This window comes from Piliocolobus tephrosceles, chromosome 11 (assembly GCF_002776525.5).
Source record: "Piliocolobus tephrosceles isolate RC106 chromosome 11, ASM277652v3, whole genome shotgun sequence".
Classification (NCBI taxonomy): domain Eukaryota; kingdom Metazoa; phylum Chordata; class Mammalia; order Primates; family Cercopithecidae; genus Piliocolobus; species Piliocolobus tephrosceles.
The window spans coordinates 93589807-93614039 of NC_045444.1; the positions used below are offsets into that span (position 1 = coordinate 93589807).

Below are 24233 nucleotides of genomic sequence, written 5' to 3' on the forward strand. Positions count from 1 at the left end.
TACTGAGAAGTGCTATTTATTTCAGGATCATTATTTCAGAGATACAGAACCCTCGAACACTGAACCTGGAAGTGAGCCAAAATCCAATTACGAGGGTACGGAGTTTGAACTAGGCAAGAGTGGAGGATGGAAATACGGCATATAAGCAGTACAGGGTTCCTATGAGTGTGAGTGTATGTGTGCATGCACGTGTGCGCATAGTGTGCCACTGTCAGCGAAGTGTAGATTCTATTTAATGTATTTTGGATGCCTTTCTCTATAAATCTTTCGTTGTCCCCAGAGTCACAAAGCTGTTCTTTCTCTTATATTCATTATGTCAGGCAACAGGAATCCTTCCCATGCTGGCTGGGGAAAGATGAGGGAGAGAGGAAGAGTGGATGTTCTATCATGTAAAGAAAAGTAAAATTGTGCTTAGCCCAATTCTGAACCCCATTACAATGTTGCAGATTTCAAATTAACAATTCAACCCAACATGACAGGGAAAAATCCAGTGCTGAGACCCTGAACTTTGGATTCCAGTAGCTCTGGCACCTCATTTAACCTTAGGTGGCTTGACTGATACCGAATGACATGCACTTTCGGGCACACCAGACTCTCATTGAAGAAGAGACACTAATTTGAATCATCACTGCCATCCCCTCTCCCCTTTGTTCCTGTCTGAACCAATTTCCATATAGTTTCAAAGAAATCATCAGCCCATGCAAAGGGGAAATCCCAGTGGATCAAGAACTACATTAGCAGCATAAGGGGAAAAATCTAATTTCCAATCCAGTTGCTTTGTTGTTTCAACCTCCAAGGAAGGTTGCTACATATGCACAACACAAATTAAGTTTTAAAACACCATCATGATTTAAAATTAATAAAAACTCTCCTGGGAAAAAGGTGGTCCTTGGTACAAATCTTCTCATACAATGAAGGTCAACTCCACCAGAGCTTGTGGGTGGTCTGGGTCTCTGAGGTCTCAATCATCTCAGCCAAAAAAATATTTAAGAATAGCATATATTCATTGAAACCATTGCATCTGCTACTTACAGTTAATGATGAGTTTATTCTTAGTCTAAGGCAGTATCCACATTAAGAATTCTTAAACTACCTTGTTGACAGATCCCATGAAAATGTATTTTAATGGTCCAAATTAAGAATTCTTTTTTGGCATGACAAGATATGCCAATACGATTTCCTAGTGCCCTAGTTACTAGAATAAAACTCATGGCAAGACACCAGTGTGACTACATCATTAATTAACCTGAACCACATACCGGAACACTGCTGCTAATAAAACTCCTCTATAAAGAAAACATGTTTTCTCTGCTGAGAATCCTGGAATGTAGGCCCCAGCAGAGCTGCTGCCTTAATTAAGGAGATATTTTGATGTTTGTGTCTGTGTCTGTGATTGCCATGAAATTTGGTCATTTATTTGGCTTGATCTTCAATAACTTGAGTTCTTCCTTGTGTGTGCTTTTTTGGAAAAGAAAATGAAAATGGCATCTACACTATCAGGATTTGCTAACAACTATGTGAATGAAAGGATCATTTTTGCTAAGGTAGGGGATGCTTTATCCTCACTGTTTTAAAAGCACACCCTGAGCTTTCAGCCCACAATGTACTGAATCAGAGACCTGTAGAAATCTTCCATTTTCTCTAGAAAACAGGCTGACAGAAACAGGAACAAAGTGATAACTCTAACATCCAGGTGAAACTGGGCTTCTTCCAATCCATCCCATATGAAATGACATACATTTCTTTTTTCTTTTACAGAGAATTCTTTTGTGAAAAGCATCTCAAAATGCTTGTCAATACTTACCTTGTAATCTTATAACCTTGGAGTCCCCTCTGTGAGACTATAATAGGCAGCAAAGATTAAAATCCCCATCCTATTTATAGGGAACCTAACTTAGTAAAGAAAACTGAGTTTTTCACTGTTCTGTAACCATACTACCAAAAAGACCAGAAACAGAAGGAAGAGTTTCTTGGCCACTAACAATTAGGGTTTTTTTTCTGGTCCAACCCTGAACTTTCCACCAAGGATCTCAAAACATTTTAAAAATCCAACAAACCATCATCTCTTAGTACCTTGGAAAAATAAGGATTCCTGATGAATATTTTGGATCTTCTCAAGTTGGAAACCACCAGATCCCAAACTTCATTCCATAAGCTTTTCAACTACATTTCTCTACATAATCTCTCCTAGTGGTCTCGGTTTTGACAACACCCTTAATTATGCAACTTCCAAGTTTTCTCTGCTCATTGCATGTCTTGGTTGAATTGTTAAAAGCAAATGGGATTTCAGACATTTCAACCTGTCAACATCAAGTGTAGTCATTGAGAGGAAAAGAGATAGAATTAAAATCATTTTTTAAGATTTTGTTTTTCTTTTTTTGAGACAGAGTCTCGCTCTGTCGCCAGGCTGGAGTGTAGTGGAGCGATCTCGGCTCACTGCAACCTTCGCCTCCCAGGTTCAAGCGATTCTCCTGCCTCAGCCTTCCGAATGGCTGGGACTACAGGTGCATGCCACCACACCCAGCTAATTTTTGTATTTTTAGTAGATGTGGGGTTTCACCTTGTTGGTCAGGATGGTCTTGATCTCTTCACCTCGTGATCTGCCCACCTTGGCCTCCCAAACTGCTGGAATTACAAGTGTAAGCCACCGCATTCGGCCCATTTTTTTTAAGATTTGAATTGAGAAAACTTATAAAACACAATTTACTGAAGACCTTATTTTGGTTATTTGATTAATACCAAATACACAGAAACTCAAATTTATATAATTTTTAAAGGGGGGATTTGAACCTGCTATCCAACATTTTAAAAAGCATTTTCTAATTTTAATAAATATGAAAATACAAATTGGACTAAGTAAGTCAACATTTTTCTCCCAGTCCTTAGAGACTAATGCATTTTCCAACACCAGTATTATCAATCACCCATCCCTTTTGTTCAAAACAGAAAATGCAGTGAGGAAAAAAAAAGCATGTAAGAAATAGAAGCAACAAGAGGAGGAAAAATAGGAGCAATGGAAAACAGATGAACAGTAAGCATCTCATTCTTGTATTAAAATCTTGGATGCCAGTAGCTGCTCCCATCAGTAACACACCTCTAACCAAGAGGATCATCAAACTCTGGGAAGCAGATCACCTCAAGGGCACAATTTACACTTGGTCCTGCTCCCTACATGGAGTCTAAACATTAAAGTGGTTGTGTCTATAATCAACTGTTAGTAACAGACTAAAAAGAACAGTGGGTCAATGGGTGAGGAAGACAACTGTGATTCAGAAATGTATGGTGGTAGAAGACCATCTTTGTTAAAAGCAGGCAATTAAGTATCTCATTGTAAGGGGTACCTGATCAGTCTTGGACACCAAATCCTTCAACGTTGAGACTTTTTATAAGTATGTAAAATCAAAGACAATGTGGAGTCATAAAGAGAACACAGACAAAAGTCAGGATGACTTCTACCAGCTCCTTCTACATAATTAGCTCTATGCATTTCCTCAAGTCATCTCATCTTCAGTCTCCAGTTTCTTTATCAAGAAACCAAAAGTATTAGTAAAATGAATCGATATATAGATATATAAAATGGATTCTCTCTCTCTTTCTATATATATATATATATATATCTCCTTCCAAATGGTATGAAAATCCTGTGAATATAATAAACTTCTCATGACCAAATCTTGTTTGTTGACGGAACCAGGGTATGACGAAAATGGAATTCCCTACTCTGATTCCTCCACTTATAGCATTGCCATCCTCCGGGTATCTCAATTTCAGACTCTGGACTGCAGTTTCTGATCAGTCTCCTAGACAAGGTCCCATGATACAAGACCACATACTTGTCCTTAGGGTGCTGCAGTAGATAGATGCTATTTCTGAGGATGCTTTCCTCTAAAAGGTAACACATCTTCCGATAAATTTAGGTTAGGAATCAAATTCAAACACATTCAGGGGCCAGGAGCATAACATACATTAGTGAAACCGTCAAGGAATATGACAATAGGGAGGGGCGGGGACTGTGGTCAACTGGATGGCACATGCCATCTAAAAGGGGAAGCTGCTACATAGCACCAGCTCATCGGTATCATGTGGAAAACAGCCAGAGTTGGCAAGTGTTTTTAAAGGAAGCCCAAATCTTTTGGGGTTTATGTGAAATCTCCCCAATTGTTTAAATGTTGGCAACTAATATTAAAAAGTCAGAGTGTGTAAGACAAGCAAAGGGCCCACAGCTGCCAGTTTGAGCCTTCTATTCCAAATGAAAGAAGAGGTAAAAGAAAAAAAAACAGAGGCATATTTGGGCAGTTCTTTCTTACCTGTGGATCCAAATTATGGTATAACTGTCTCTTAGGGTAGTTACCAGCTGGAGAACCTTAAGCCTCACGTCCCACAGAGTTTCCCTAAGAAATCCCTTATTTGAGGACAGACCCAGCTGAAGGAAATAATGATGAACTGCACTTTCATTCGGCCCCGCTCAGCTCCTACTGCCCTGCAGTACTCAGCTGGAATTCCTGCTCTCTATAAGAATCTTGCCACAAGAATGAGAGATCTGTAGAGAAGGCACCAAGAAATGTCAAGCAGGAAGAGGCAAGAGCTCTGACAAATCCAATGAGCCTTGAGGTCTGGCACCAAGCTTTAAACTTCTTTTGAGCATAATCAATAGCTGCTCAATAAATACTTCTTCAATTAATTCTTTAAAAATCTTGATTAGGAGCTACTATTATTTTTCATTGCATGCTATTCTCTGAGGTGACTGGGAGATTGGTAGATTTTGCCCAGTAAGATAATGCCTAGGGAGAAAAAGCTCTGCTAAGATAAACAGGTGACAACTGTTTGAACTCTGATGGCCTTTCAGGGGCAGGGTCTGTTATCTTGTACTTCTTTCAAATTAATTCAACAATTATTTACTGAGCTTCCACTTTATATAGGACACTGTGCTGGAGACTTCAAGGGATTCCAGAGCTCAATACCTGCCTACAAGGCGCTCATGGTATCATAGGAAGAGAGGGATAGAAATACATGCAATTCAAGATAACACAGCACATGCGACTAAGAACTAGGCTGAAAAAAATGGTATGGCAACACAAAGAAGGAACCCAGTCACTCTCCCTGCAGAGGTCAGTGAAGGCCTTGCAAAGAAGTCACATTTGGAACAGACCTTGGCAAATGAGTGAACTTTTGCCAAGCAGAGAAAGGCAGCAATGACATTCTAAAAAGTGCACACAGTGTGAGCAAAGGTGTAGAGAGGTGAAAGCCCCACTGTGTGTCTGGAAAAGGATGAGTAGTCTAGGGTTCAGATGCATGGGGTACGCGTTACCGAGCAGCAAGAAACGCACCCCCTTGGGCCTAAAAAATGTCTTCTATTTTTGGCTGACAATTACATTGGTGGTTTGCTCTGGGTTAAGCTTTGCCAATGCACTTCTAAAGGCAGTAGCTGTTTCTCTAGATCTTCCGTGATAACTCAGGGAAAGATTAAAGAGCTCAAAAGATACTAGTGAAACCCAGTAGCTGTATTTATGTTGCCCAGTGATATTCCTGTACCTAAATGTCAAAGAAATCATTCAAGGCATTTTCTTTTTCAGATTGATACTCCCAATTTAAAGAACAACACAACAACAAAAACATAAATCAAAATGAGGACAAAACCCAAAAAGATGGAAATAAATACTACCAAAAAAATTGTTAGCTAAAATACAATGCCACTGGATCAAGCACAGAATTCAACTCATCTCTGAGTTGCCTGGTAGCTGAAGCAAGATCAACAATGAGTTAAGAAAGTCTCATCATCAAATACAAGACACGTCAGTTCCTCAGAGATCAGTTGATCTTCACACGTAAGGTTTAAAGTAAAAGGAGAAGGAGGAGGACCAGAAAACAAGGAAGAGGAACAAAAGGAAGAAATGACATGAAAAAAAAATCCCTCCACTTACAAAAAAAAAAAAGTTAAAATGTTTTTATGTAAAACCCTCAAATATTTTGTCAGTTGAGGGAACTGAAGGTTCAGGGCCTGGGTATGTTTTTCTGCTTTGTAGCCTCTCTCTGTTGATGTTTTTCTGGCTTTCTAAGCAAAGAGGAAACCTCACCCATTCCTGTAGACATGCGTTTATGGCCACATTCTCCTGGCCAGTAACCCTCAGTGGCTCGTGGAGGCTCTCTCAAGGGTGGCATATCAGGCAAATGGATTTGACTGTGGAGTTACTGCTTCTGTGGCTACTACTCAGATTCAACGCAGGCGCCTTCAGCGAGGGCTCCAGGTCAAGGCTCACTCATTAAGGACAAAATGTGCAGGCACGTTTGACCTTTGGAAATCCAGCCCTGGTCTGAAGCTTCCAGATTCAAAACAAAAGCTTTGGAGCCGGAAAGAGAGTTAGAGGAGGCACATTTCCAGCTTGGGGCCCATCCCCCACACATTCCCCCAGTGACTGCGAGGCTCACAAAACCAATAGAGCAGCATTATTAACTCTGCGATATCATAAGAGAGGGCTTCACTCTCTGCCTTGGTGGAGAGAGGCCGGGGGAGGGGCAGGCTGGCTCCAGGGGAAAGGATGCTTCATTAGAGTCTTAACTCAAGGGAGGCAACTGCTGTGTAAGCTCAACAGATGAACACAATGTAGAGAGGCTCCCATAAAATCCCTGGCCCTGCTCTAGGCGTTGTCACAGTGGTTGGGGGTGGGGTGGGGGGGAGCATAGCTAGACTGAGCAAAGGCTGGATGGCAGAGAGCTGTCGTTTGGTATAGACTTCCAAAATGCCAGCGAGTGAAAAGTCACGTCAAGGGCCTAACCTAAGGCAGAAGTTTCAAATGTGTCATGCAAATGGTGTGCTCCTTCATCTGCAGTCACAAATTTTAAAGCATTCACTGTCAATCATTTTTCACTCTGTTTTCTTGGGTTACTGACAAGTACCCAAATGAACACTTACAAATTTTTTCACCAGAACGAAATAATAGCTCTACTTCATGGAAATGACACCACCAACCCTATCCTTGTGTTCCTTCTGATTTGCCTAGGACTCCCACCCAGCTGGGTCACTGTTTCCCTCTCATACATCCTATGACCCAAGCCAGCTGCCTCTATCACCAAGTCAGTATCACCAACTCCAATGACATCCAATGAACATAGATCGGCTCAGTCTTCCCCTTTCTTTGAAGATTTGCGCTGGTCTTTCGGTCATCCTGCCACCATCCCCAAGCAGCTTCCGTATCTGTCATTGCAGGGCAGCAAATCTGCTGACATTAAAGGTAAATCAACTAAGTTTTCAAACACATCTTAATCCCCAAATCCTTCCTCCAGTCATGCAGATCAAGTAAATGTCTTATCTTTATGAAGTCGTGGTTGGCTTCAGCTTCTCCAATTCTGGCGTTTGAGTCTAGATAGAAGGTTAAGTACCCTCTGCTGCACATCAGGCTTGCATCAGTTCAATCCATTTGCTGTTAAAGAAGCATCACGCTTCCCAGAAAGGTTTTTTCCCCTTTAGCCACATACCAAGCCAGAATCAGACAAATGCAGCCTAAAGTATTTATTGATATTATTTACATCTCTCAACAGGTACAATGACAACTCACCAGTCAGTTCTGGGGCAGAACTTAAGAAATGGAACTCTCATCATATCTATATTGTAAAAACAAATTGCCACCACTGATGACCATAACTACCTGCTGCTTACACGTATACAGACTTTGTTATGAAATACTGTGCAGTAACGTATCATGAAGGCCTTACTGGCAGGCTCAGTCAAAATCTCTTATTTGACATGATCTAATATGTAACATGGAAAGACCCAATAACTTTTCTTATTCTTTACTTCACTCATTTTTTTCCAATGGAAGAAATACTACAAATATACTAAGAAAGAAGTTGAGGGTTTCTTGGAATGAACCTTTAAACAATAATACATCTATTCAACACTAGCAATATACCTACTATATAAAGTATGACAACATTTTTGCTTAGCAAGATGAAAATTACAGGTAGACACACGGATGGGAAGTTGTAAAATCCAAAAAGAGACTAATCATAAATGAAATACAGGTGTCTGAAAGTTGTCAGTGTTCTCAAATGTCTGTTCCATTTTAGATTCCTTTTGAGTGGTAACTGCAGACTTCCAGGAAAAAGTTTAAGAAGAACATTTTTGGGAAGATGAGTAAAAATATTCCTTGATTATGTCAGATGTAACTGTGAATGTCACTAAGGAATATTCTTTCCTGGCACCCCAATCTTCCCCTTATTTCCCAATCACAATTTAAACTTCTGTGCCTATTTATCTTCCAGGTCCACCTCTAGACTTTAAGCTCCACAAGAGCAGGGGCAATGTCAAGTTCACCACTGCATCCTCAGCACCTAGCACAGTGCATGGCACATGGAAGGACCCCAGGAAAGGAAGAAAGAGATAAGGAATGAGGAAAGGAAGGAGAAGGGCAGACAAATTAAGTGAATGAATTAAAGAAACAGAACCAAAAAAATCACCAAAGAGAAATAAATTACAGTGATGATATTAAGTATTCTCTACTTATTTCTCAAGAGTTGCAATGGTTTATTATGAATGAGTGTGACCATTCTAATGTCTTCATTCCTTGCTGATGGGTGATGGACCCTGCTCCAGCAAGGGCCAGTCAACTGCAGGACTACAAGTAAATAACATTCTGATATAAAGTGATCAACAGGCAAGTGGACAGGTGAATACATAAAGGACAAATTCCTCTATGTAGCCAGGGTGTCTTTGAGATTCTCCTGTTCTCATCTCTTTATATATATCACCCTTCCTTCCATTGAGGTTACCATCTATATTCCTCACATTCTCTCCATTTTCTCTTGCAGACGACTTTGGGGACATTCAAGACACACTAGAATTAAGCATATCTTGGATCACTCCCCTCCCCTGACCACTCCCAGTCACTTTCTGGCCTGTGCTCTTCAAGTACCAAGGCCTGGAGCAACATGGCCTTGCCCCCTTCCCCTGAGTCAGACCAATGTAAAGTTGTCACTGCTGCTTCCTGTCTTGCTTTCTGCACCCGACCGCTTTCCCTTGCTTTACTGGACCCTCCCCTTTACCTCCTCTGGAAAATTCCCTCTTCTCTCAGTCTCCATTCTCCTTAGGGGACCCTTTCTGTTGTCCTGTGTTTCCCTTGGGGGTCTCCACTCCCACAAGTAAATATTTTCTAGGATATCCTGGAAGTAAGGCTTCTGGACTTCCTTTCTTCCTGTTACTTATTCCTGCTCAAGAGAGAAAGTGGTAACATTGGAAGAAAAAACAAAAAGAAGAAAAAACCCCAGAAAAACAGAAGAGAAAACAGTGCATGGCTCATTCATCTCTCATCTGGCCTCTTTCCTGGAGGGCTTTACTCTGCCCTCTTCCCTGGGGGAAGCAGCTTGGGGCCAGAACATGAATGCCCCACTGATGCCCAGATAGGACAGGTAGGGCATGGAGATTCCTGGCAACCTGCTATTCTGTGCAACATATACTTTCCTGTGGTATGAGTCAGCCCATGGGCTAGAAGGGGTTCAGCACAGGGTACGTATGGGGAAGCTAGATTGAGATCGTACTTGTCAACTGGGTATAAATACAGTTTCATTAATAATAAAGCTGATATTTGACCTCTGTCTGGTTCCTATACCTATCTTCTCAAATAGGTTAAGAGAGTGGTGAAGTGTGGCAAATTTGTTGCTCCCATTAAAAGAACAGCAATTGTACTGTAATTACAGACAGTGGTTAGTGGTCCAAATTATTGGTCCTCTTAAGATGCCTGCTATTTATTCAGTTAACAAATAAAATTTCAAAACAACAGAAACACAGGATAACATAAGTGGTCCACCATTCCATCACCCAAATTGCTCTTAAAAAAATTAAAAGCAATGATCATTTATGAAGGTCAAAAACATTGAAACAGAACAGAAAAGGTATAAAAAGTAAAAAAATCTGCCTTTCTTTGCCCCCAGCACTCTCCTCTCCTTCTCCCTCAACTTGTCAAGTGCTTATATATCCTTTTATTTGAAGTGTTATGCATATCAGCATACATAATAGACACTTTTATTCCTTCTTTTTTCCCTCATTTACAGAAGATAATTGGCTTTTCACTTTAACAGCTGAAAGGCCCCAGGTGCAGAGTGGCTAGGGTGGAGGAGTCTGGAGGCTTCTATCCCCCACTCTACCCTCTGCCATGGCTCCCCTGGCCCCATAAAGGTTTCACCCCTCTTTTCTAAGTGTTCTTACTACCACACCCACCCAATTCCCACTGAGAAAGTGCCTCAAAATAAAATACGTCTTAGTATAGCTACATGAGATGGCGCCATTGGGAGAAGGTGGCGAAGCTCCTGTATAACATGATATGCTGGATACCAACACCAGCCCCTGGCCTTAGTGGCTTCGATGGGTTCTGCTGACCAAAGTCGTAACATCAGCCAGTTCTTGAAATATTTTAGGATGTGTTTGATTTTCTTTAAAAGATAAAACCATGTTTTCCAATAAAGCTAACTGTAGTGAACTTGGAATGTTACCACTTGATCTGAAGCATTTTTTTTAATAGTTGAGTAAGCTTCTATCCGCTTTTTAAAAATCAAAACTAAACCTTAAAAGTATATAAATATTTAATTTCACAGAGAAAGGTATGGCTCTCCAGATGGGGAGTCCGCCCAATTCATGATCTCAGGCATTTTATGGCAACACTTCCCTGCAAATCATCTTGGTGGCAAAAATCCAGCTGCGTACTCAAGTGTTTTGTCACATTCCTGACCCCAGAATTTAATTTCTCATGTGAAAGTTGGAGCCAAAGGTATGTCCCAACAAATCCCTACAAAGGTTGGTCGAGAGCCTGACATTCCTGTCCCTCTTCACCTTCACTTACTCATGGAAGTCTGGGGCCAGGGAAATGGAAGCTGTGAGCTTCAGGGACCCACTCGACTTGACCTAGGGTCTACCTAGTCAGGCACAGCAAGAGAGACTCCTCCCAAGCCACCGTGCGGTACTGCTTCCCATGGTCATTCTACAAGCAAGTTTTTGCTTTGAATGGATGTATAAAGACAAAGCTACTCAACCCAAAAAGATAGTAATGAGCTAATATCCTGGTAGCCTAGTGATCAGATCCAGCCCACAATGGTTTTTTGACATATAAAATTTCAGATTTCTAGCTTCTCTTGAAAAAAACAAAAGATCTGGCAACAAGTTCTGCAACTCTTTTGAGCAGTATTTGGCTGGAGCTGAATGGCAGCTGCCCCTTCAGATAGGGTCTATACTTTCTATGTCACCATAATTCCCACCACTCTCTAGTGCCTTATACTGTGCCTGCCTCACTCACTGATATTACCAGCCTGACTCCCAGGGGCCATCTTTATGACTCCTGCTCTCTGAGTTTTCCTTTGCCAATGTCTGCTTTGGGGGCAGGGATCTCCTATCACCCCCCCACCCTCACTTGATTCCCCATTCTCTAAATTCTTGGTGCCCTTAATATATGATACACCCATCTTGTGTCCTCTATTGTCCTTCCTTTTGTTCAAGACAACCAAAACAAAGGAATGTCTCCTTACACCCAATTCTGTGTTCTACCTAAAGGATGCAGTTTCCATCAGCTATTAGGGACTGATAAATCTGTCTTTTTCCCAGTCCCACCCAGTCATGTTGATTTCATAGTCAATAATAAGAAACTGGTGTGTGTTCTTTTTGGCGAAGAGTCTTCAATAATTTTCTGAGGAGAAAAAATTAAAAATCTGTTAAAAGCAACACCCCCACTCAGAGCTGTCACTCTCTCCAGGAGGCTCTGATTTTGTCTTCTAGACTAGCCGTACATTTTGCTAGCACTTATCACTGCTGAGGTTCAGCAGGGGTGCCAGACTAACAAAGAGAAAGGGGCCTCCTGGGCCCATACCCCAGGCTTGCCCATATCTGCTCTACTGGCAGCACTGTTAGTAGTCCAAGAAATCTCTGATGATCCATCCCGGCTGACTCCTATGCTCAGACTCTGCTCAGCGGTGGCGCTGTCCACTGTTGACAAGGCACTCCTGTCACAGTTACTAGCAACAGGAAGACATCCGGAGAGGCTCTCACAGACAGAGCTGCAGATATAGTTTCATTTCAACCAGTACTCTAGGTAAGGCAGTATGATAGTGCAGCTTTCTACCTGACACCTGGGATCCCCAATCCTTGTCAGTACAGCACCTGTCGTAAGCAGGATGAAAATCTCAACATACTCATTTGAAGAGTTCACAGGGGCTTGGCCAACACAGTCAATGTGGTCCTTTGGTCTGAGTTCAACCTTCCTTCTGAGCTGCAGTTACCTTCTACCAACTTTATCCTGGGCTGGGACAAGAGTCTGCATCTCTGAGAGCAACATACTGCTCTGTCATTCTGACCCCAGTGTGCCATAAACCAGCAGGTTTCCATGGAAGTAGACACATAGGTAAGTCCAGGACTTCCTATCCAGGTAAGTCCCCATCTTCTTATTATCTAACAACATGTGACAGTGTATTGTTAATGAGTCACTGTGGCCACACAGACGTCTACTTTCAGAAGCAAAGAGTCCCCAGAATTTTCAGTTTTACCCAAAACCCAGACTTCCTTCATCCCTGAATACCACCGCCACCCTCTCCCCAAACCACACACACATACAAATAAATGCACATGCTTGTTTCATGAGTGTGGTAAAACATAATTGTTAAGAATGTATTTTAAAAAATAAAGAGAAGCATATTATATCTATCTAATAGTTACACAATAATGTATTTCACAGACTAAGTTTACTTTGCAAAATTCAGTTTAAAGCAAACACACATGAATACACACGAAATAAATTACAAAGTTTTACGTCCTGATTTAGACAACCAGTAGGAAATTTTTCAAAGTACCACAATTAAGGCACAAGTAACAGCCCCATTGGAACAAATAAAAAGTTACTAAGTTCCTGCTCGGAAAACTGAATAGAAATCATAAAGAGGAAGAAAACCAACAAGAAGTAATGGTTTAAGGCATGAAACAAAAGCCTCCCCTACTGCAGAATAGAAAACAATTACACCATACAGCATGTAATAGTTTACAAAGCACTTTCACATCCATATAGCATTTGATTAGAGTAATCCTACTACTATAAGCCCTGCATTTCATATGGGAAACATAATTTAAAAATTTGCTTTGTTTTATACTGATAAAGTCAGGACTAAATTCCAGGTTTTCTGATGGCAAATCCCTTGAATTTTCCACGATACTAGTATTTTTCAAACTTCAATTTCATTTCACCTTCACGGATTTTTACCAAACCAGCGTTCCATCTGTACAATCATTCCCCTATTATTTTTAGTTTTAATTGCCTCACTAAGGCATTATATATTAAGGCTGCATGTGTTTTAAATTCTTTTCCTGCAAATGTTCATTAATAGAAGATAATCATAAAATTAAAAACAACAAAATCAAAACAATATTACAAACTTTCAACTGGATGTTTGCCTGTCAAAAGCTCTGAGTGTAAGACCTGTTCTATTTAAAAAAAAAAAAAAAAATGGAAGAAAGAAGGGAGGGAGGGAGGTGAAAGGGAGGGGTGAGGAGAGTTTACTAAGCCTTAGAGAGGTGTTAAAGACATGGTACCTCAAAACTGACGGTCTCCTCGAGTTAGAAGGACTGAAATAAAATAGCAATGGGAATAAAACTGCCTCTCAAGGTAATTCTGTTATCCACTCTGTGCTCATGAAGCACTGTGTAGCTCAGCCCACCCTTCGAGAAGCAGTTCCCTCAGCCATGCTGCACCATGCATTGTGTTAACATGCGAATTTTTTTTTGAGACAAAGTCTTGCTCTGTCACCCAGGCTGGAGTGCAGTGCTTGATCTTGGCTCACTGCAACCTCTGGCACCCGGGTTGAAGCGATTCTCCTGCCTTAGCCTCTGAAGTAGCTGGGATTACAGGCACGTGCCACCACGCCCAGCTAATTTTTGTATATTTAGTGGAGAGAGGGTTTCAGCATCTTGGCCAGGCTGGTCTTGAATTCCTGACCTCGTGATCCACCCGCCTCAGCCTCCCAAAGTGCTGGGATTATAGGCGTGAGCCACCACACCCGGACTGTGAATATGTTTAAAATATTGAAAGGAGGCTCACAGTTCTTAAGGGCCCAATACTGGCTTGGATTTAAATAATGATCTCTGAAGCTCAGGCCAGTAATGTGCAAACTGAGGAGGGCGGCAGGGAGGGACTGGAAAGAGATGTCTAATGCTCCTCAAGTTCTGCTATTTGTGAAGTCCTGATCTCTATAAACATGGGACATAAAAAAGACCTCCTGGATGTAAAAGCTGGAGGAAAAAGGCAGGCGCGTTTTGGGTAGGAGGACAACTGGTTTGCATTCTGGTTCTCTTTTGCAGGGAAAACTGTGCAAGGACATTCTATGACCACACAATGTCTGCCTTTCCCTTTCTTTTTCTCTCTCTTCCTTTTTAGAAATTTTTTTTTCAGAAATATCTTAATAGTAGCTAATTCACACAGTTAAATAGTCATTGGTTTTGAAAAATTTTACACACACACACACAAAATAATAATAATCTTGGGCCTTTATTTGGCACTCAAAATTTTTTGAAAAGAAAAAAAAAAGGCAATCAGAGATTGGAAAAAAGGAGGAACACCCAGTAGCAAGTAATTTTTTTAAATGGCTTTTTTTAATCAGGAAAAGAATGACCCTAAAAATCACCATCTGGTCAACCTAAATGATATCCTTAGTAATATAAGGAAGTCAATATAAAAGAATACATTTTTTTTAAAAAACACTCCTAATGTAGAATAGCATCCTAAAAGCATTAGAAAAGGAAGGCCAAGTGCCTTGCTGGCAGTATTTGAGTGCCAAGGGTAGGAAGCAAACACATTACTTGATTCTCAGGAAAGTACTTTATTATAATACCCTGGACTTTTTCACACAAAAAGCATCACTTCCTCAGTGAAACAAATCATATAAAATCCACTTCCACAACAAAATAAGCAGTTACAGTGGTTAATGGAATTCTCTACAACATGCTTCTATGTCAGACTAAGAAAACTAAGAACTGGTTACATGTTTTTCTTACACACACACACATACACACACATGGAGTTTTTACCACAACTGACCAGCTGGGTCTCTGGGAGTGGCAAAAGAAACTGTGACAATAACAGGCTTTTTTGTTAATGAGGGATGTCTGATGGGAAAAAAAAAAAAATTGTTTGGTATTGTCTCATTTTACTCCCACTTAGACCAAGAGGCTGCGTGCTCAGGAAAATCAGAGTCAGTTTCCAAATTGGAAAATGTTACAAATACCAATAAGGAATGAACATGCTCTAGAGCAACTGCTAAGCCCAGGCAGGGGGAGGGGTGAACCAGATGGTCTTTTCCATCCCAGATTTTGATGATCTACAACAGAACCTGAATGACTAGGAAAAAGTGAGATGCGATTTGGAAATTGCTTTATAAAATAGAATCCCAAACAAAGACACTCAACAAGGCAGAGAAATCTAAAAGGAAATGAAAATGGTTCTGGGTGAGAGCAGAAAGCAAGCCAGTTTGAGACTGTGACTGAAAAATAAAGCTTGTCCCCAAATCAGAACATTTTGGAGGGGAAGGTGCCTTAGAGAGATGCTAGTCACAAGCCCAAATGCATGCTTACTGGGCCAAACATCAGAAATTAAGCCAGGTGGAAATAGTGGAGACAGGGTTAATTGAAGAGTGCACGATCTGTCTAAAAGCATTCAAATTAAAAGGAATTGAAACATGCATGCTGGCCAAATAACACACATCTTCAAGCCAGTTCAGTCTAGGAGCTTACTGTTTGGTTGTCTGATAATCTCACTGTTCCTAAATCTACCTTCACTGTTCACATGAGGAAACTGAGGACCAGAGAAGTCACATCATTTGATGATAACCACAGAGCAGTGAGTGTATACAGCAAAGCCAAAGTGCTAGGATCATGTTACACACTGAGATGATGTTAAACAGCAGCAAAAAAATAAATGACATTAAGCCGAAGTCCTCCTCACGCCTTTGGTTCAGGTACACTCAGTTCACATGGTTTATTCTTTTAAGAACAAATTAAATTATCATCTAGTTAAACACAAAGCTGGTGAGAACTGGGGGAAGAAATAGAGGGAGGTTGTGCTAAAAAAGAAAGAAAAACAACAATGAAAGGTTCAGAGTCAGACATTTTATTTCTCAAAAACAATAGTTAAATTTACAGTTAAATGTGCTGCCCTGAGTAAGACATGGCAAATAGAGCCCATTTTATAGATGGGTAAAGTGAGGCACTTAGAATGATTGTGTCGTGGTTTATTTTATAACACATTTTTTAAAGTTAGGTGTTCAAGTTTCCTTCTAGATGCTTCTTGAAGAGCAAAGTGAGAAAAATCACTTCCATTCCTGGTATTGGCTATTAAGAATCTTTTTTTTTTTTTTTTTTTAAGTGTAATTCCAGGGTTAAAAAAAAAAACCTCAGGGAGATATATCAAGTAGTGGAAAATCTTTGCAGGAAAATCATGAAGTAGAGAGAAAGATGAGAACATCCTCCCTTGGGGCAGCTGGAAAGAGAGTAGACAAAGAACCGAAAAGTTCCTTCGGGGAGCCCACCTCCTGCTAGCCAGTGGGACTTTCCTTCCCTGGTTTCTCTGTAGCTAAGAAAACACAAATATATAATCCACAGAAGGAGAGAATGCAGCCTTCACACAGGGCTGGCATCTCTGAAATAAATCTCTCCATAGGTGCTAGGCTAAACCTTAAATATGAAGATATAATCTTTGAGTTTTATAGCAGCATATGCATGATTCTTCCCCTCCCCCATAAAATTCCCGACAGGAACAACCACATCAAATTATTGCTTTTCAGAGGCCAATTCAAAAACACCCTACTTTATCACAGAAAGAATATTCCTTATGTATGTGAGTGCTTCCATTATGTCTTATTTGAAGGGGGAAAATGAAATAAAAATCCTATCTGAGATATTTATAGATCTCATAAAACCTGATTCACTCTCATAAGCTGCAGTAAGCTCAGTCATCAGGTAAGGCAGAAATGGCAGGTGAAGTAACCAGCACTGTATTATGTTATATATGCCTAATTCTGGTTCCTAAAAAAAATAACTGCATGCGAGAAAAATGTAAGATACGTAAGTCATAAGTCAGACTGGACAGAAAGAAAGGGAAACAGACTGGACATTTGCATGAGCAAGCCAAGCAAATTCCAAGGACGTCAAACTAGGCCCAGTTTCCGGGGGCGATGGGTACTGCTAGTCCTCCCCCAGTTTCAAGCACAAATTACTTAATGAGAGTTTCCCTTGTGGATGGATAAAGGTACACCATATCCAATGCCCAGCATTCCGCTTTCCCCTGCCTTCCATCATTTATTATTTCCTGGGCACTCCAGGCTCACTGGGATCTTCAAGAGACCAAAGACACCACTGAGAGAAAGAGCACTGTGCCTGTGTACTATTATTGAGAGGAAAATGGGGAAGGAAAGAGCATTTGTTGAGTGGATATTATGTGCCAGACACTAGGTCAGAGAGCTGATTCTCATCAGGAGTTAAGAACTCCACAAATGACAAACGAGACTCAAAGATGTTAAGTGACTTTCTCAAGGTTCCACCTCTGCTTGATTTCAAAGCCTTCATGTAATTTGTCTACTAGAAAACACTGTGACCTTAAAAAGTGCCTCACACAGTCCAGTCCTTTTACAGATAAGAAAACCAAAGCCCAGAAAGAAGACAGATCAATGAACTACTGAACTACTGGAATCCATACCGGGCCACTGATGGCCAGGTCACAACCTTTGGCTTCTGCCCTAATGTCTCCTACCTAAACAGCAGTCAGTATAGATGTAACAATTAAGAGTGCTGGGCCCTGCTGGGGCTTGGATCCCAGCTCAAATACTTCCAAGTTGTATGCTTTTCAGCAAGCCATTCAATACCTCAAATCTCAGCTTTTCCTTCTGTAAAATGGGGATAAACAGAATACGCATTTCATACGCTTATTGTGAGCATTCACTGAAATGATGGATACAGGTGCTCAAATGAGATCATCTTTAGGAAGTGTCCAATACATATGAGACAGTACTATGATGATTATTTTTGTGACAGGAAGATTAGCCAAGTGGAAAGAGGGAAGAGAAAAGTTTATTCCACTAACGGTTTTTTGCAACTCATTTGCTTTGCAGCCACAGTAAGACAACTTGCTTAAGCTTCCTGTGCCCCAATTTTCTCATCCCTGAATGGGAAATTCTGTAATATCTGTCTACTCCCTAGTTACAGAAAGAATGTGCCAATGACAAAAGACCAGGAGCAAAACACCCTGAGCCCTTCAAACAAAAGCTCAGCGCAGATGTTTGTTAGATTCTCATATGCAAACATGAAAAGCCCCATCACAGTGGAAATCATCTCTTGGTCCATATTTAAAAAAAGCAAGAACCTTGAGAAGGGGAGGAGAATGTACAAATTAGGGCTGAACAATCTTAGAAGAAATGAAGTTGATTTGGGTCTGACCTTGAGCAGCATCTCATCACTCTCAGGAGAATCCGTTCTGCATAGGGCCTCACAGAAGACTCCTTCAACACCACAGTCAGAAGCTGCACTTCACGAACATGGTCTGTAGTGACCATATGAACAAAGGCTAAAAGCTCAAAAGGTAGGGGGTGTTGGGGTGGAAAGAATCTATTTCCATTCCTTTGTATGCTGAGCAAATTTGCCGCCTCTCCAAAAATAAGCACCAATGTTATGACCACTCCATTGAATTCCTGCTAACTCGGCTCTGGAAGGTGAATGTGAGAACGGGGTCAAGAGCAGGTGGGCACTCCCTTGCAGGGCAATTGCTCTACAGCTAATTGCCGTTTTCACAGCTGGGTTGAGCTTTCCAAAAGGAATCCTTCAACCCTGAGCTCTGAGCTCTTCTCCTGATGTTCTCTCTTGCCAACCATACCCCCATCAAAGACAGTTTACAGATGAAAGGATGTAGCTACAGGACACACAATTTTGCAAACATCACAGTTTGAAAAAGAGGCGTTTCTAAGGCTTCTTTGTGAAGATCACTACACGCCCACAGTCATTACCACAGGAGCTAAGCCTTCTATGGGTGTGAAGGCAGCCTCCTTGCCTGAATGTCCTCGGCAGCAATTCTTCCACAGTTTATTTTTGCTCCTCTTACTAGAAAGATGGATCCTTTGAAATTCTTTATAAACAGAGTCTACTTCCAAACACTGTGGTTGGTCAGTAAGAAAATGGAGAGCTGCTACCTAATGCCTCTCCAGCATCGTCCAACAGATGTACATGCATGCATCCAGCCCTTTCAAACCATGGAGCAGGATGAGGTGAGTGGAAAATCATGGCCAAGGGCCTACTGAGAATGAATTATTTGAAACCCAGCAAGGATGGAGTTTAAAGCCCAACACCACAAAGTTTCCAGAAATGGAATTTGACCAGGTTAAGCAAACTCCTGAAGGGTCATAGGAAATGTGAGCCAAAGAGACTGCCTTAGACACTTTAGGGTGAGGGAAAGCAAAGCAAGAAGGATGAAACAACACTTGGGCAGCTGCTATTAACAAAAGCGCCAGATGAAGCACATCCACCAGCATGATCCTATTTTACTATAAACCTCCGGTCCGTGTGGATTCCAAATTACACAAGACATTAAATATTTCAATAGAAGTAGGTAACCCCAACTCTGATATACCATTAAACCCTCTATACATCAATGGCTCAATGCCTTGGCTGCATATTGGAATCGCCCGAAAGCTTTACAAACACTGATGCCTGGGTCCCTCCCAAAGAGATACTGATTTTATTGGTCTGGGGTGCAGCCACGACTGAGAACCACTGAAAAAGGCATAGTCAAATCTTAAGTCATAGTCATAACACGCTCCTCAAATAACTACCGAATGCCCACTGTGTGCAAAGCTTTCTAAGAAGCAGGTGATACACTAAAAGTTGACTACCAAAACTATACCCAAGGCATCAACTCCTCCTTAAAGCATAAACCTAACAGAAAAAATGACACAACAGAAAAGGAAAAAAAAAAAAAAAGAAAAGCTTTATTATAACTCAAAACTGTAAAGCATCATGAGGAAGTAAAAAGTTCTGCACAAGAGTATGGAAATCATAGCAGTTACAGTTGGCTGGTAGCAAGGGAGGGAGTTTGGCACCCATTTGAAAGTTAAGGGATGGGTGGAACTTGGACAAAGAAAATCAGGAAGGGGAGAGGGAGGAGGAGGAAAAAGGCTAAAGAAAACAACAAAAATAAAGACAGAAGCAGGAAAAGCATGGTCACTTAATTTGGATGGCATTTACTACACGTGAAAAGGGGGGAAACTTGCAAATACTATGTAGACCCAGTCTTGGAACACCCGAACTCTTGGAAGTTTGGCCTCATGCTATGTATAAGAGGGAGCCATGAACAGTTTGAAAGCAGGCCACCTGGGGTGATGGTGGCAGAAAGGCAAGTCCAGGGAGGTGACAGGGATTGTGGCAAGGCAATGGCCAAGGCTGTCATCCATGACAGGCTGATGCTAAAGCACCTCAGAAGCCACGTCAATGGGATTTTTCGACTAATTTTAGACTTCTGCTAATTAGATCTTTTAATCTAATTTTTCATTAGATTCAAGAAAAAGAAAGGAGTTACAATGACTAGAATGTCAAACTCAGATCATGAGACAAATAATCACATTATTAAAAGAAATAGGGAAGCCAGGAAAAAGGAAGCAGTCCATGGAAGAAGTTGATGAGTTAGGGGTTTAGGACATATCCAGCTGAAGTGATGGTGGAACAACCCCAAAGTCCATCTTGCTTGTTGCTTATTTCCGGTTAGAAAACAATGAGGGCCTGAAACCCAGGGACATATCTGGAGGTGGAGATGTAGATTACAGCTGTGAGGAGACGAAGACGCCCTGAATGAGGAAGAAGATTTTAACCTCTAAGATGTCAGCAGTGAAAGAGATCTGTGAGACACATTCCTGGACAGAACTTTCACCATCATAATTACCAGAGATTCAAGGAGGTAGGGAAGAGCAAAAAGTAACTGGGGAAAAACTGGGGCAAAAAAGTCAAATGAGCCCTTCCATTTTCCTTTCCTCATTAGGGACAATGGTAAAAATGAGGCCTACTTCATCCATCAGACCTCAAAAGACTTTTTGAAAAACCTCTCAGAGGTTGAGTTTCTTCACTACTGCTACAACCCTCTCAAGAATTTAAATACATTTCAAAAGATTTTCATAAACTGGCACATGGGTTGCTGGTAAAGTTTTGGGCACTCTCTTTGCTGGTGAGGTGTCAGAAACAAAACAATTTCATGTTTGTTGCTTTCTACTTCCATCTAGCCCTATATTCCATCCAACCCCCTACCACATATGCCCCATTGCATACCCTTCATACAATCACTTCATTTGTTATTATTTAAACGACAATAATTTTTATAAGACTCGAGTTATAATTGGAGGCTATTTTGTCGGTACAGTGAATATTTTCCAATTTACCACACATTAAAAGGGGAAAAAGAATCAAATTACACGGCCAGGCGCGGTGGCTCAAGCCTGTAATCCCAGCACTTTGGGAGGCCGAGGCGGGTGGATCACAAGGTCAGGAGATGGAGACCATCCTGGCTAACACAGTGAAACCCCGTCTCTACTAAAAAATACAAAAAACTAGCCGGGCGAGGTGGCGGCGCCTGTAGTCCCAGCTACTCGGAGGCTGAGGCAGGAGAATGGCGTGAACCCGGGAGGCGGAGCTTGCAGTGAGCTGAGATCTGGCCAGTGCACTCCAGCTTGGGTGACAGAGCGAGACTCCGTCTCAAAAAAAAAAAAAGAATCAAATTACACAAGTAAGCCTTCTCCAAAATATTCAATAACTTGGTCCAGAACCTAGCCAATCCCAAAATTCCATGTACCAGTACTCTTAAAACTAAAAAGGGAATTTTCTTGCCTCCTTGAAGGCGAAAAAGAAAGAAAAGAAGCAGAAGTGAGTCAAGGTATATTCAGGTGACGGAAAGCAAGTAAACTGGTCTGGGCATCTGAGAGACCTGGGCCCTGAAACCATCAGTGTTAATAAGCTGTGTGACCTTGGAGAGTGTAATGCCTCTGGCTTTAACAATCACTTAGTTCAACCCTAGTATTTTAGAATTGAGGAAACTAAGACCCTTTCAAGATTTGAAATTCTGAGATTCTATGTTCCTCGCTTTGGTACAAGGCTGAGAACCTGACTTTCAAAATGACCCTCAGGAAATGTCAATACACCCACATTCAAAAATAGATATCGCATATGGCTCTGTGTTAATTATTTTAATTACCTCTAATCATTTCCGAATGGCACAGACATGGGCACTGTTTCCTGGCCATTACGGACATGTGTATTCACACTGTATATTCATCTGCCCTAAAAGTATCCAGCCCACCACATGCCATTAGCTGAAAGCTTTTTCACAACAGAACTTAGTAAATCTCAAGCATGTTTTATAAACAAGGTTGGAACAATGTGGGTAATACAGACAGGCACAGGTCAGTGTTCCAACACAGAACTGAATGTTTTCTTTCTTTCTTTCCTTCTTTCTGGCACTCACGCTCTATTCTGTTTAACTTAATTGTGAACATGCATTCTCTGTCCTACTAGAGTCAAGCTCCTAGAGGGCAGAATGTATATCCAATTCAATTTTGCATTGCCCAAATACAGTATTATGCACATAACAAGGGCTTAAGGAATGAAGTATTTACTATGGAATCTTTTCTATACTTGAATATAAACAACAAAAATCCCACAAGGTGCACTAGGTCCATCTACCAGCTCAAGAGGAATAGTATCCCCCTAAAATCAGAAGTCACTCCCACCTCAATTGGGCTGACACTAGACTCAGATCTCAAGGCTACTGCAAACGCTCAGCCATAACATTTATATATCAAGCATGTGGTACTGCTCCAATGGAGGCGGGATGGACATGATACGTTTAAACAGGACCAAGTTCTTAGGATCACACCAAATACTCCGAGAAGGAAAACTAAAGGGACATAGGGCGGTAGAAATAATTCTGCCAATTAGCAGGAACAAATCAGGGCAAGGTGGGAGCAGAGCAAAATCACGAACTTTCTTAGGTAATAGCATGTCCCAGTAATGGCAACACTTTATTGGGGGAATTTTTGATAGAATAAGGATATGTATATTCTAAAACGAGTATACAATATAACAGAGAGGAGTGTTTTTTAACTTGTCAATGTTACATGCAACATGAATAATCAGACACTAATTTGTTTCACCAACTTTAACACCATTAGTAGTCGAGTTTTCTAATCACTGTACTTGGTAAAATTTGGCATTTTGGGGTTAAAACATTCCCCCCTTCCCCCACCGTTTATGCTAAGCAAGCAGTCAGTTGATTTGGGAGAACAAAGGGACTTCTGGAGAGAGGAAATCTCTGCCCCTCACCCTCTGGCACCATTCAAGTTAAGTTGGGGAGCTGTCCTAAACTTTCAGCAAATCGCAATTCTAACACACACGCTAACTGATATATCGAGTGAACTGGAATCACAGAGCCATTTTCTGCATTTGCTAGTCGTGGGGTCCAGCAAAGATAATTAAAAGCCCATTGCACAATACTATAAAATGAAAAGATAAGGGGTATCCACCGACCCGTCTGGAATCAGACCAGCTATCCTATCAACTTCAGCCAGATGGGACTGGCCAGAGGAAACTGTATTCTTTCCTCAACAGGCACAGAGAGCGATTAAAGAAGATTGTAATGTCTTCTTGTACTCAAAAAGTTAAAACACGAGAATTCTCTGAAGGGAGTAGAATGCGAAGATTCATAAGCGAGTGGCTATTAAAGTCCCCATTAGGACCCTCTCTGAACTATCTCCATTTAAGTGGAGAGGCAAATTAGCCCCCACTGGCATTTATGTTTAGAAGAGGCTGGCAGAAAGAAGCAGCCCACATTTGGATGCTTAAGGTCTCTGACATACCCATACATAAATCATTTCAGGGCAAGGCTGTCATCCTGCATCTTCTGCTCTGCCTTTTAAATGGATGGGACCCCCACATCCCATTCTCCTCAGGGTAAGGAGTGGGGGTGGGAAGTTCATGGAGAACAAAGAATAGTGACTTCCTTTTCCCCCTACTAAGGACAGATGTAGTAAAAACATAACTACATTATAATGTTTGCCCACTTTAAAATACCAAACTGCAAACAGGTAGACTGAATGATAATGTTTGAGAGCCCCTAAATCTACACAAAGATGTGTCTATTGAAGGAACATGGAAATGAATCTATTAAAGAAAGGCTAAGTGTGATTGATTGCAGTCA

At 41.1% G+C, this 24233-nt stretch overlaps 1 protein-coding gene across 2 annotated transcripts in view; it reads right to left on the reverse strand.

The window, feature by feature from the left end:
- The window catches only part of KLF7 (Kruppel like factor 7), a 93152-nt gene that overhangs the window by 64049 nt on the left and 4870 nt on the right, over positions 1-24233 (reverse strand). The window lies entirely within an intron of this gene.